This window comes from Rhinopithecus roxellana, chromosome 4 (assembly GCF_007565055.1).
Source record: "Rhinopithecus roxellana isolate Shanxi Qingling chromosome 4, ASM756505v1, whole genome shotgun sequence".
NCBI lineage: Eukaryota > Metazoa > Chordata > Mammalia > Primates > Cercopithecidae > Rhinopithecus > Rhinopithecus roxellana.
Window position 1 is genome coordinate 54,085,558 of NC_044552.1, and position 15,937 is coordinate 54,101,494.

The following is a 15,937-nucleotide window of genomic DNA, read 5'->3' on the forward strand; positions in this document are numbered from 1 at the left end:
TATTATAAAAAGATGAGTCTGAATTCCACACTACCAATAATTCCATTTTCTCTCTTCTCTTTCTTGTTTTTTTAGCTCCCTCTGCTCTCTCAAACACAAAGATGAACCCATATTAGTGTAATATAACATTATAGCATTTTTAGATACTTGAAATTTAAAGAGGAAAATATTTTCTTAATGCCTTATATCAAATTTGTTAGTGCATGCAGGTGAAAATAGTGGCATGCACTAATTGATATATAATTTAGAAATAATTAAAATTGGTAACCAATTTCAGAATAATACGTTCTTGCTGACACTTCAAAATTCCTTTAATGTCAATCTATCTTTTCTTAAATCCTAGATAAAGCCAAGAGGGGCAAAAGTGAGTGCTATGTTAGTTAAAAATATGGTAGCAGGAAGGGTAGCGGGAAAAGGCTGTAAGAAAGATTTAGCATTGACAGATTATTTTGTGCCTTCAAAATTGCTCTAATGACATTTAATTTTCATTCAGGGTGAAGATTCTGGTCAATTGTTTATTATTCCAATCTGGCTTCTGCTTTTAGGCTACTATTATTAACTCCTTTATTCAGATGTTATTCCAATGAGTTTCTCTATTAAAAGAAGTGAAGTGATACCGGCAAAATATATTGTTAGTAAATCCTTCCCAGTTTGGCAACATGTTAATGACGGATCTGGCATTCTCAGTGTCAAAAACTCTATCGGCATCTGTTACAACAGAATCAAGATGAAATGAGTGAAATGAAAACAAGTGGAGGCAGGGAGAAGTTACTATAAAATATTTGAAATGCTTTACAGATTATTTGTCCCTAAAGACTCTCTCACTTTTCATCAAATTAATCATGAATTTTGAACTACATCTTGTCAATAACTTTGCTGCACAAATACAGATGGATAAACATTCAGTTGTGTGGAAAAACTGAGGGAAGACAGGTGCTGTTAGGAAGTATCTAAAAAGTATCTTTGATGGGCCCTGCTTTAGTACCTCTATTTATATCCCCTCTACCAGTCATGTGCTGTCCTCTTCCACACCTGAATGGCAAAGAAGGTCAACAGAGTGCCTGTTTCAGTGCTTGACCTGGGCATTAAAAACAGCTTAAGTGCCGGGCGCGGTGGCTCAAGCCTGTAATCCCAGCACTTTGGGAGGCCGAGACGGGCGGATCACGAGGTCAGGAGATCGAGACCATCCTGGCGAACACGGTGAAACACCGTCTCTACTAAAAAAATACAAAAAAACTAGCCGGGCGAGGTGGCGGGCGCCTGTAATCCCAGCTACTCGGGAGGCTGAGGCAGGAGAATGGCGTGAACCCGGGAGGCGGAGCTTGCAGTGAGTTGAGATCCCAGCCTGGGCGACAGAGCGAGACTCTGTCTCAAAAAAAAAAAAAAAAAAAAACAGCTTAAGAAGATACACCTTTGTTTCCACCCTATGAAAGTTCACCCACACTGAATCCCATTCTGGAAAACCTTTATAAGCAATTGCACTTATCATACAATCTAACATCACTAAAGCAATTCTTCATTAGCAAATCATCCCAGTTAAGAAATTAATAGTAGTATAGATTAATGATAATTAACACAGACTCTGGAGTTAGATTGCCTATGTTCAATTTCTGCCACTAACTGTGGGATGTTGAGTAATTTTCTTAACCTCTTATGTTAGTCTGTTCTCACACTGCTTATAAAGACATACCTGAGACTGGGTAATTTACAAAGGAAAGAGATTTAATTGACTTACCGTTCAGCATGACTGAGGAGACCTCACAATCATGGCGGAAGGCAAGGAGGAGCAAAGCCACATTTTATATGGCGGCAGGCAAGACAGAAAGCATGTTCAGTGGAACTTCCCTTTATAAAACCATCAGATCTTGTGAAACTTATTCACCACCATGAGAATAGTGTTGGAGAAGACCCTCCCTCGTGATTCGATTACCTCCTACTGCGTCCCTCCCATGACATATGGGAATTATGGGAACTACAGTTAGAGATCTGGGTGGGAACAGAGCCAAACCATATCACCTCTTTTTCCCCAGTTTCCTCATCTGTTAAATGAGTGGAAACAATAGTACCTACCTAGAGGGTTTTATAACAAATTGAATGAATTAAAATATATGAATTGCTTCAGATAGTGTCTGGCACATAGTAAGAATGCTTTGCTTATTTACTGTTATTACTGGTTAATACAATTTGCTTTTAAATAAAAATTCTTAAAGATGTAAATAATCCAGAATTAAGAGAATAAAAAGCTTTCTAATTAGGAAAACACCACGCAGCTTATTAGACAGTTGAAACAAAAAATGTGGACCAATTTTAAGAACTCTCAGAATATGTCTTCCCTCTAATGTATGATACCTGCTGTGTTACAGATAATCAAAGCCCAGCAAAATTAAATAGTCTGACTAAAGAGGTAGAGTTAATAAAAGATGGTGATGCAGGTTGTGGTGATTGAGATAGGATGTGTGCCACAAGGCGTCATGGACATAGAACTGCTAGTGGGAGTGCACAGTCAAAAATCTTCAACTAACTAACCATCTCTATTCTCAAATTCCAAATTCTACATATCTGTCTAGGTCTTTCTTAAGTCTGTGGGTAATACATCTTGCTGCCTCTAAGACACCTCCAGTTCTATACCCCAACAGCAGATTAAGGTACCAAATTTCTCCATTCTCCTGAATCTCTTGTCTTTGTGTTTTCCTAAACTCAGTAACTCGGATTTTGACTCACTCAGTTGTCTAAGTCAAAATGCTAGCAGCACTTTATCTCCTCTTTCTTCACCTATGTTTTTATCTACCATCTTAACTCAGAGCACCATTTTCTTTCAATGAAATGACAGTAGCCTCATAACTGATCTCATTTATTTTACTCCTATGGCCCATTCTCACAATATAGTCATAAATTATCTCTAGAAAGTGAAAATTATCATGCTAACTACACTCTTAAAAACTTCAATGGCTCCCAGTTGTCCATCCGCTAGATCAAGTTCAAAATTCAAAACATAGCTCCCAGGAAGTACTAGCTAGAGCAATCAGAAAAGAAAAAGAAATAAGGACATCTAAATTGGAAAGGAAGAAGTCAAATTATTCCTGTTTGCAGATAATATGATGTCATATTTGAAATAAACAAAAGACTCCACCAAAAAAAAAAATCTTATTAGAACTGATCAATTCAGTGAAGTTGCAGGAATATAAAATCAACATACAAAAATCAGTAGCATTTCTACACACCAACAATGAACAATCTGAAAAAGAAATCAAGAAAGTAATCTGATGTACAATAGCTACAAATAAAATAAAATAAAATACTTAGGAATGAACTTAACCAAAGAAGGGAAAGATCTCTACAGTGAAAACTATAAAACACTGATGCAAACGGTTGAAGAGGACACATACACAGAAAAAAAATACATTTCATGTTCAGGGATTGGAAGAATCAATGTTGTCAAAATGTGCAGTTACCCAAAGCAATCTACAGATGTTATGCAATACCTATCAAGATACCAATAACATTGGTAATAGAAAAAAATAGAAATTATATAGAAAATGTAAATATAAAATAAAAAATCATGGGCCCTGGCCTAAGCACCGCAGCAGGACATGAAAGCGAAGATGGGGCCATTACTATTCAGAAAGTTACATTTACCTAACAGAAATATAACATATCCTGAAGAGGGCACTGTAGAGTTGGAGGCATATTCAGTGAGCTCTGGAGTACAGTTAAGTGAGTTTCAACAAGGTATCATCATTCTTGCTGTGTGAACTTGGGAAACTTTCTGCACATTTCTGTGCCATAATGTTCTTATCTACATTGTACTGAGGAATGCCTATAAAACATGTAGTGTAGTGCGTGCACATTCCAAATGCTCAATATATGTTAAACATTACAGTGATAACCATTGTTTGTCACACTGTTTTGGATTCTAATGCTAAAAAAGAAATAAATGCTGTCTACCCAAGCTCTCCTTGAGTTTGCAAATGGAAAAATCAGATGTCTAAATAGTCCATCGCATTAGGATGTGCTCATGGCAGATACAGAACCCTACTCATGATAGTCAGTCAGTGAGAAAGTAGGTTTGTTTCTTTGCTGGAGGAGAAAAATCCAGATCCAGGTAAGTGATAAACTCCAAAACGTACAGGAGACCAATTAGAAAATGTTCTACTCTTCAATAGCATCTCAACTTTCTGGGTCATCTCAGTTTACCTAAAGCTTCTGGTATGATCAATTTTTAATCAGTTGCAGAAAAGAGCAAACATGTTACTGACTGAATAGGGGACATGAGCAAATGTCTTTTGTTAGCATGGATGCCTCAAGTTTTCCCTCTGCTGTGTCCTGGGATTGGTCTCAGGTATAGACAAATAGCTGTTGATTAGTATTACTCATGATGATGCATCCTTATGTTGGATGGCCTATTCAAAAAATGTCAGTATAACATGGCCTCAATGGACTTTTCATAAACACAGAGTATAAAAGATGTATCCTGATGACGTGCTGGAGGAAAATAGCCAGTCAGTCCACACTTGTTAGGATTTGGGCTACTTGACAGAGAAGTAGAATTGAAGTTCAGTTATTCAACACTCTTCAGTGGTGGTCTACTTCTTAGAGCAATGTATAGTCCCAGTCTTTATAGAATTTGTAGCGTTATGGAAAAAATACACTAGCTAATGGACTATTACAAAGAGGCTGGATGACTTGTAATGTAAATAGAGAGTATGCCAGAATCTGGGAGCTTATAATATCAGGCATCTAATTCAGTATTATTCAGGGATTTCAGGTTAAGGAAAAATTCCACAAGTAGTAGTAGTGATATGAAAAACTAGCAGAAGTTAGACTTAATAGAAATAATCTAAAAGTTAGGTAATGGGATTAAGCAGGAAGAGAGAAAGACTGAGAGAGAGCAGAGTAGAATGTCAAGTATGTAGTGATGGTGATGGTTATAAAAAAATGCAGTTGATAAAAGGGTGCATTGCCTGAAGATTATTTAAAAACAATTTTAGAAACAACAAAACTCAACCTGTTTGTTATTACCACTGTGTGCCAATGATTCTAAACAATGTTAGTGATAAAATATCCCTACTGAAAAAGTCTTTTGTTGAGTTCAATTGTTTTAATTGTTTTAGCTCCCACAAATAAATGAGAGAACATGTGAAGTTTGTCTTTCTGTGCCTGGCTTATTTCACTTAACATAATTTCCTCCAGTTCTAGCAATGTTGTCGCAAATGACAGAATCTCATTCTTTTTCATGGCTGAACAGTACTCCATTGTGTTTATGTACCACATTTATTTATCCATGTGTCTGTTGATAAACACTTAGGTTGCTTCCACATCTTGGATATTGTGAATAGTGCTACAGTAAACATGGGAGTATAGATAACTCTTCAATATAAGAATTTCCTTTCTTTTGGTTAGATGGCTAACAGTGGGTTTGCTGGATCATATAGTAGTTCTATTTTTAGTCTTCTGAGGATTCTGCAACCTGTCCTCTATAGTGGCTGTAATAATTTACATTTCCACCAACAGTGTACAAGGTTTCTCTGTTCTCCACATCCTCTCTAACATTTGTAATTGCCTATCTTTTGCATATAAGCCATTTTGACTGAGGTAAGAAGATAGCTCATTGTAGTTTTGATATGCATTTTTCTGTTGATCAATCACATTGAATACCTTTTCATACACCTATTTGCCAATTTATATGTTTTCTCTTGAGAAATGTCTTTTCAGATCTTTTGCCCAATTTTATTTGGATTATTAGATTTTTTTCCTATAGAGTTGTTTGAGTTATTTACATATTCTGCTTGTTAATTCTGATGGATAGTTTGAGAAATGTTTTCTCTCATTCTGTGGATTGCCTCTTCACTTTTTAGACTGTGACCTTTGCAGTGCAGAAGCTTTTTAACTTGATGTGATCCCATTTGTCTATTTTTGCTTTGATTGCCTGTGCTGTGGGGGCATTATTCAACAAATCTTTTACCAGACCAATGTGCTGGAGAATTTTCTCAATGTGTTCTCATAGTAGTTTCATAGGTTGAGGTCTTAGATTTAAGTCTTTAATCCACTTTAATGTGATTTTTGTATATAGTGAGAGACAGGGTTGTAGTCTTATCCTTCTGAATATAGATATCCAGTTTACCCAGCACCATTTATTGAAGACACTACCTTTCCCCAATGTGTGCTCTTGACAACTTTGTTGAAAATGAGTTCACTGTAGATGTATAAATTTATTTTGGGGTTTTCAGTTCTGTTCCATTGGTCTATGTGACTGCTTTTATGACAGTGCCATGCTATTTTGGCATAGCTTTGTAGCATAATTGGAAGTCAGGTAATGTGGTTTCTCCAGTTTTCTTCTTTTTGGTCAGGATAGCTTTGGCTATTCTGGGTCTTTTGTAGTTCCATATACATTTTAGGTTCATTTTTTCTATATATTGCGCTTATCCCAGGGCCCATGATTTTTTATTTTATTTTTATATCATAAGTGAAAGGATTAATTATAAATGTTTGAAGGTAAGCTTTGTCATGTGCACCTTATTAGTGCAAGACACAGTCAACAAAAAAAATAGATTTCTTTAAGCTTATTGATACAAAGAAAAATTTTAAAGAATGTACTTATCATTAACAACAACTTTGGAAAGAACATTATATTCATATGGGTCCACAGAAAGAACAGCATAACGATAGCTAACATTTTCTAAATACCTAATATGAACCAGAATGTCCATGGATTGTCTCATGTAATTATTATAATAACTCTCAGAAGCCATTGCTACAATAATTCCCAATATCATAGTTGGTAAATTGCTTTTAGAGTTGTTAGGTATCTTCCTAGTTTAGAAAGCTTTCAGTTAGTAGAGGCAGGGATGAACCTAAACAGTGTATTGCCAGAGTTTGTGTTCTTCATTACTTACCATGAAACAATGCTGAGAAATGCCTTCCATCTCTTACGTTGAATAATTTATATTTTTCATGACCTATGATTTGTTTTCTATACTCTATGAATTAGGTAAATTCTTATGGATCTGGTTCATAAAGGCAGGATTCTGGCCCTTCCTTGGCACTCAATGTGCACACTCTCTGTCAACCGCAAGAGGGCGATCGTCATGTCTTAGGGTAATTCCAACTAGAAACGCTGATAGCAAAATAAAGTCAGGTAAACACTTTTAATTTTGAAAGAAAATATAAATTAGTTATGAATTCAACGTATATTTGTGTGCCACATTAAGAACAAAGATAGAGAAACTCTACTTCAGGAGCTTATATTAGGGAAGAGCTATGAATGTATAACAAATCTAAATAAGTAGTGTGGACAATAAGATTTATACATTTAGAAGAAAACCTTATAAGCTAAAAAAATAATATTACGTGATTACAGAGCACTTTAAAATTTTCAAATTCGTTATTTCTGCTTACAGAATTCTTATAACTTTATATGGGAGTATGTAATTATCTCTATCTCACAGATGGGAAACTTGAGACTTGAAATTTAAGGACTTGCCTCAGTCATTGGTTTGCTATTAACATTGGTGAGACTTTCACGTGCACTGCCAAACCTACTTCTAAACAATTGTTTTTTTCACTCTCACAGGAACTTAATGTGTAACTAATAAAAACTGAGCATCTCCACCAACTTAGTGATTTGGTTGTTATTTTCCCCAATTATTTTCATATGTCTGCATATAGTTGGTGCATTTTTTGTTTGTAGAGTTAAAGTATAAAATGGCTGAACAGATCAAACATGTATGTGTGTTTTTAATTTCAGTAAAATAATAAAACAAAAAAACCCTACAACAACTCAGTTATATGCCTCAGACCTTGTTTTCCAAGTTTCTACAAGGAGAGAATTTTTATGGTCAAATTATAAAACCCTGAAAATAGGACTTTATAATGGAAATGCTGATACAACCGTAACTATGGTATTGCAATTGCATCACTATAAGAAAATTGGTTTAGATAATATACCCTTCTGGAATGAATACCATTCTAAATGATTGTGCATCTCCATAAATCTAAGCTAACTCAGTAATTCAAAATTACTAAGATTTAAGTTTAGTACCAATAAGCAATAAACTTATGGCTACTGCTATAATAACTGTTGGTCGCTACCCCCTTATTTCACAGCAGGTGGTCTGCTCCATGCTGGTAGCTGACTGAATGAAAGCAGACAACGCTTTGAAACTAATTCTTGAAGTTGATGGAAGACTCCAGAGCCATTTCCACTGGTGAAATAGTGTTGTTGTGTTTTGTGGATTTTTTTTTTCCTTTTTAAATTAAATGCTCTGAGACACTTGACCTTTCTGACAAAAGAAGGGAATACACAGCTTTACTCTCATTTCTTGTAACAATTATGAGTCTCTAGATACTTAAACTTGTCTGGAGCAGATTGTTTTTAGTTCATAAGCCGTTATTAGCATACTACCCCTATTAATAAGGGAAAATAACTCATTTGTCAGTGAATGGATTTCTTTGAGACTAAAATGTTAAAGAGAGCTTTATTTAGTCCATCTGTGTTTGACTTTAGATGAGCAGTCCAAGAAGTCTTTCCCTCTTATTTCTAATATCTTTATGAAACTGTATAATTTGTTTAAAATATATGATCAGGGTCTCACAAATTAAAATGTCAAGTTTTCAATGACAAGTAACATTTGAAAAAGTCTTTCTTCACAGTTTTTTAAATATGGGAAATAAGAAGTAGTTCCATGCAGCAACTGATAGGATTCAGCCCTACTGTTTTTAGAATCTGGGGCTTTTCCTTGAATATTAATTAAGTGTTGTTCTCAATTATTTTAAAGTTCTTTGACATTTCATAAGATCAACAGATTAGACATAGAGTTTGGTCTAGGTTTCTTTGATTTGAATCTCAACGTCCTTCCTCTTATTTTCTGTACTTCCTTACCTAGAATAGTCACTAAATACATCTTTTCCTCATTTCCTTACTTTGAAGAAAATGGGGGTATACTGAAAAGAGAAAGTGGCATTAAAGATAAAAGAGAGAAGACTGATGAAACCAAAATATGATGGCAATTATTGGAAATAGCAAAGAACATACGTTAAAGCACTGAAAGAAAAAACAATATCGAGTACGAAATAAAAATAAATTATTTAAGCATCATGAATTCTCAAAAAACGGCATATATGAAATAATTTTGCTGAAATTTCAATCAAAAATGATATTCTCTTTAGGTAGGATTTTTCACTTTAACTACAAACAATTAAATATTTTAATTAATTTTAATATTAAAAATAAAATAAATTATATAATGCCTATATTCTTGGACAAGGAATCATATTTTTATTTTTGGAAATTTGTTACCAATATTTTGAATATAATAATCATAGTACGCTCTAACATGTGGAAGTCCAAAGATTTTTAGGCGATTTTTGATAACAAGGCACTTTTTCATAAGGTTTACAAGTTTCTGAGCTTTAACAGTTCACTGATATGCCTTTGTTATTGTCTTATAAAGTCAGACATTAGCTCACATTGCACGAAGATGTACAAATAATTATATTTTCTTTATATTTCATATAGCATATGTTAAAAGTTACATTCTACTGAGTAATGGGGAACTCCATTCTCTACCAATCCTTTTGGGTAACTCAGCCCTAGAACATAATTTAGAATATCTCAGTAAGAAAATGCTTAATCTTTCAGAGTGGTACTCTTTTCTTCTGCTCAACACAGAGACTGTATCTGACTATATGGATAAAGAGGGCTCATCTGATCATACGCTAGAAAAGGAGTGGCCCTGAGATTCACAGTACCATCTTCTTGTCCCTCTGGTCTCCATAGTGATGTTCTACACCTACCTGGTCTATTTTCCCTCCTGGACTTTGCGTCTTAATTTTATGACTATTATATTAGTGGTTTATTTTTCTCATTTGAAGCTGGGTGGTCCTTCCCACTTCCTAGGACCCACCTCAAGTCTCACTGGCACTATAGACCTTTGGGAATATAACTGCAACTCTCTTTAACCTCAGACACTGACAGTCTGTGAATTCAGGATCAATTTGTTCCTACAAGTGTCACATTTTTCTGGCAGCATCGCATTCAGACTGTTAGCTAACTTCTATGTTGCTCTCCACATTCCCAAGTGCATATGGAAAATTCTGGATCTTATCCCAGCTGAGACTGGCATGGCAGCTGCAGTGCCTGGTAAAGCTGTGTCTACGTCCCCATTGCCTAACTAGACTATGTGGCACTTTTTTTTTCCCTCTGTTTACAGTTGACCCCATGTTGGTACAAAGATATCCTGAGTGGGATCTCTTCCTTAAGTATTGAAGTGGGGGTAAAACTTCCAAGCTGTTGATCATCTGTCTTATCATTCCATCTTGCCCATGTTCTCTCTGATCATGTTGGAGCCTGGAGGGAAGTTCGTGATACAGGCATCTCTCTTCTACTGCCCCTTTTGTCACTTTTCCACATTTTGGGGGGAAACTAGCAGGAAGTGGATTTCTCTCTCTTCTTGCCAGGTTGAGATACTTCTGTATATCATATTTCCCCCCTCCTTAGGTGGAAAACACTGTACTTATTCCCAGGAGTTACAATGGTGAATTGCAAGGAAGGAGAATGTGAGTTACTGTTAAGGGAACAGAATAAAAGTTATTTTCTTCCCTTCTTTATTTTCAGCTTCTTACTTGTAACTTCTTTTATTATCAAAATGCCTAGTGGTTATATTCCACAGGTACACATGGATGTAACTATTTCAGTTGTTAAAATATTGAAACCCTCTATTATTGTTGATAAATAACCACTGTGCTAATTCTCCAAATACACTCACTGTCACCCACAGGATTATCATCCTTCTCCTGAAATGTCCAGACTTTCCCAGGAACTAGTAACAAAAGGGGTTAACGCCTGGCATATCGGGAACCTCAAGTACCCTCCTTCAGCATCAGAGATAGAATTCATTCTGCCTGGTCACTGCCTGGCTATGCCATCCATGTAAATTCTGGTGAATATCATCCTCAAATAATCTTGTAAATAATTATTCTACTGCCTCTGAAATACTCTGGGTTCAAGTGTCAATCAGTATGCCCCACAAATTCTTCAGAATTTACTTGTCCAACCATCTGATTAAAATCAGCCTGAACTCTGCCTCCATAGTCTTGTGAGAGTCAAGAACCCTTCTACAACTGGCATCCCATTCTTCTTTTTGTCTTTGTACTCACCCATCAACATCTCTGCATTTAGCTGAGGTTTAAAATTCACTCCCTGCTCTGGTTACTCAAAATTTTCTACTTGCATTTAAACACTATTTAGACATAGTAAATTTAATTATGATTCAGTGGTCATAGGGTAGTTTTACACTGTGGCACATGTAGACTGCTACTCACATTCTAGCTATTTATACCTCAGCTCCGTGGAGCAATACTTTTTTTGTCTTTCTTGTGAAGACATCTCGATTTACATTTGTGCTAAGAGAATCAGTTTATACTCAGAATAAACTTTTCAGAGAAGGTAATCAGTAAAGACAGGATGTTTCTTCTAGAGAGAAGTAATACCAGTTCCTGAGAAAGTATTATTGTATTCATATTGTTACAAAAATGTTCTAAAATTATATATGGTCACATGCATTATCTTTCTCTGATTCGTCTATATTTTTGGGTGTAGCTGGAGTTAATTCATTCTCATCATGAATTTACCATTACTTGAATGAACTACAATTTATTCATCCTCCTCTGTGAATTTTTGTTTTCAGTGACATACTACTACAAACAATATTGTTATGATTATTCTTATACTCGTCTCCTGAAATATTACGTTTTAATACATCACATTATGATGTGAGAGAAAGAACTGCACAAAACCAGAAGATCCTTGACTCTTAAATGTGTGTTTCATTGAAATGAGTTTTTAGCTATCTCCTTTGAGGAGGAAAGGAGGTTGTTCTACATGTGAGACAAAAACATAAATAGATATTTATTGAATAGAAAAAATGTATTAGGCCAGGCGCGGTGGCTCAAGCCTGTAATCCCAGCACTTTGGGAGGCCGAGACGGGCGGATCACGAGGTCAGGAGATCGAGACCATCCTGGCTAATACGGTGAAACCCCGTCTCTACTAAAAACAAAAAAAAAATACAAAAAGCTAGCCGGGCGAGGTGGCGGGCGCCTGTAGTCCCAGCTACTCCGGAGGCTGAGGCAGGAGAATGGCGTAAACCCGGGAGGCGGAGCTTGCAGTGAGCTGAGATCCGGCCACTGCACTCCAGCCTGGGCGGCAGAGCGAGACTCCGTCTCAAAAAAAAAAAAAAAAAAAAACAGAAAAAGAAAAAATGTATTGTACTTCAGACTGGCTAGCTATTTAATGATGTATTCTTTCTCTTTCTCCTGAGAGCACGGAGTATAGAAACTAGACTACATTTTCCAGCCTACCTTATAGTTAAGAGTGGCCATATAACCGAATCCAGTTCACACTGGTGAATAAAATAAATCCTGGTAGAAATGATGTGCACCACTTTCAGACCTAGTTCATAAAATACTTCGATGCAAGATTCTGCTTTGCTTGCCCTTTCTTCAGTGACATTGAAAATCACATGTTGAAGATGACAGAATGCTAAGATGGAACAACACCTGGGTCCCTGAATAAATGCTTGAAAGAGAGATTCATAGAGATCAGTGTTACCCATTTTGACATATGAGCAATAAAGAAACTTATTTCATGTTTGAGACATTATACATGTTTTGGTTGCTACATTATAGCATTTATTATCAAACAATATGACATCTCTGAATCTAAATTATCCCTTCTTTAAAATAAATATAGCATCAACCACCCAGTAAGGTTATTGTGAGAAATAAATAGACCAAATGAAAAGTGTCTAGTATAATACTGAGCAAATCGGTATTCAATAAATGCTTTATAAAAAATTTTTAGAAAGTTTTTGAGCATAGAAGAGACATCAGAACTCTCTCTAGCCAACTTTCCCTCTTTCAATGAGAACATCGAGATGTATAAAGGATTACTACATTTTTTAACAGATTGTGTTCTGGGGGCCACAATTATTGAGTAAATTTGTGAACCTTTATTGTGGTATAACTGAGAGCAGTCTATCTTAGGTGAAAAGAGAAAGGACTTTGTTGCACATCTTCTTACAAGGATGAAGAAGAAACCACTTCCCGAGCCGTAGTAATACAGTTTAAGTGAAAGAGAAAACCGTTGATCTTTGCTATGGTTCTTCTGCTTCTACCTTGACATTCTGGGGCTTCATACTGGTGAACAATTTTACTCCCACATGTGTTTGTGACTGTGAGCTAAGAGGAGTTGCAGTGGTGACTGAGGAGAGCAAAGAAGTTTCTCAGATAAATATTAGCTACACACAAAAACCTTCAACACTGTTCCCTACCTTACTCTAGAACCAAATTCCTTTGACTCCTCACATAAATAGTGGAATGTGTAAGCAGGAAAATGTTTCATGACCTTTTCAAGTCAATTTTCACATTTTCTATTTTCCTCTATTCCTTTGTGAACTAGTTGCTTTGACTTTTTTCCCCTTTTTGTCTCATAGATAGACAAACTTTCATCATTCCCATTATGTAATAAAATTTAATCACTAATCTAATGACTAACACTACTTAGAGTATCAGTGGAGCATAGATTTGGATCAAAGGGAGTGCAGCATTTTAATGGACAATTTATTCTGTTCAGAATAAATTGTTCTATTTCAACTTACTGAAATAGAACACGCTGTTGGGTTGAACTGTTAGGTTCTGTTCAGCAAGAACTTCCATCCTCAATTAATTTAATCATCTGTTCTTGATCTTACAGGATGTTCTTGGGTCCTCAACCTTACAAATTTCACATTATACTCTGTGTGAGCAGTTTCCAGTTTGAGGATCACAAGAAAACATTATTAATTCAATGTTGCTTAAATTATACCTCTTTCTGCTGCATCAATTCTAGGCAAGGTTTCCTTCACCTTGAACTTAATTCTCATTTGGTTTCCTTTTCTCTGAATTATCTTACTATTTCAATCTTTTTCTTTTCTCCAAATGACATCATAACTATCCCAGCCTCTTCCTAAGTAAAGCTCCTTTTCCTACATTTGCAGATTTTGTGAAGTTACATGAAATGACAAGTATCTTCTTTTCATTTGAAATTTGTACTTGCCACCACCTTATACATACATCTTATTCTTTGTTGTCTATTTCCGCGAAAATATTATCTTCTCTATTTGAATCACAAAATCTGGGTCATATTTATTTTTCCACTTTTGCATGCCATTGGATTTAAAAGGCTAGCAAACTCTGGCTATCATCTATTCCTGGAGAATGTCCTTGAGAAAGACGTTCTTGGCTTGCAAAACTGACAGTTGCCTGGGAAAAGATTTACATCTCAAAGAGGTAGAGAGGAAATTTGTAATTACACAGTTTGAAAGAAAATGATCTAAGAATAGGGAAGTTGAGGGTCTAGAGTCAAAAAGAAACTTCTATAAAGTTTAGTATCATGGGGCGGGGGGGAGGGAGGGATTGCATTGGGGAGTTATACATGATATAAATGATGAATTGATGGGTGCTGACGAGTTGATGGGTGCAGCACACCAACATGGCATAAGTATACATATGTAACAAACCTGCACGTTATGCACATGTACCCTAGAACTTGAAGTATAATAATAATAATAAAAAAAAAAAAAGTTTAGTCAAGATGAGAAGAAATGCTAAAGCCATCTTAATCAAGAGTCTTGGCCGGGCGCGGTGGCTCAAGCCTGTAATCCTGGCACTTTGGGAGGCCGAGACGGACGGATCACGAGGTCAGGAGATCGAGACCATCCTGGCTAACACGGTGAAACCGCGTCTCTACTGAAAATACAAAAAACTAGCCGGGCGAGGTGGCGGGCGCCTGTAGTCCCAGCTACTCGGGAGGCTGAGGCAGGAGAATGGCGTAAACCCGGGAGGCGGAGCTTGCAGTGAGCTGAGATCCGGCCACTGCACTCCAGCCCGGGCAACAGAGCAAGACTCTGTCTCAAAAAAAAAAAAAAAAAAAAAAAAGAGTGTTTATGCAGGAAAACGTGACCTTTCTCTCTGCTAGGTCAAGTGTGAATAAGATATGCTTTTTTGTCTCTGAGGTGACCTTAATAATGTCCTCAAATAAGGAGTCTTTATAGTCTCTGACCTGTGTAGTAAGTTACTAGGATAGAAATGACCCTTAATCTCTAATTTCTCCCCAGCCACCCAATGGTATTTATAAAATTCTTCACTAGATTTACAAGTTTCTTTGATGAAAACAGGTTTTAAATGAGAAATGTCAAGAGATCTTGTAGGATGGGTACAGATAGGTCTCCCAAAAGATACAGTATAGTAGTTCTCAAAATGAGTTTTCCAAAGGAGCCAAAATTATTACTAAACTGTTTTCGGTTTACTACAGGGATAAGGGGATTTAGAGACCTACAACTTCTTCTACTGCAGCTTAATTTTTATAATGAATTTTATTACAAAAAATAATCCATAAGTTACAAAGTTTGAAAATTGCCAAAAGTTTCCAATTCCATATCTTACAGATGAGAAAAGAGAAAAAAAGGAAATAATAAGACTTGAGGAAACTTTAGTGACTATGATTACATAGTTAAGATTACTCATGCGAGGGTAAGAATTCTAGATTTTTAATTGCTATGTGATATTGGGAAGTTATTTACTCTCTTTAAGAAGGAGAAAACAATATCCATCTTATAAAGTTGTTGTGGATAGTAAATAAAATAACGTTTCTAAAGCAAAGTCTCTAATTCATACTTTGAAGAAATGAGAGAAATAATGATAATTTTACAGTAATTACCATTTTTGCATTAAAATGTGAATTAAAGGTTGTGTTTATCATCTTGATAGAAAAAGAAAAGGCTGGTTATTGCAGAGTTAAAAATTACAACCTCAAATTTAATTATAGTCCTAGTTTTGTACTCACATTCAGTTTGGAAAATAATTTCCATATGTTTTATGAATTTAGGCCTAGTTCAAGAAAC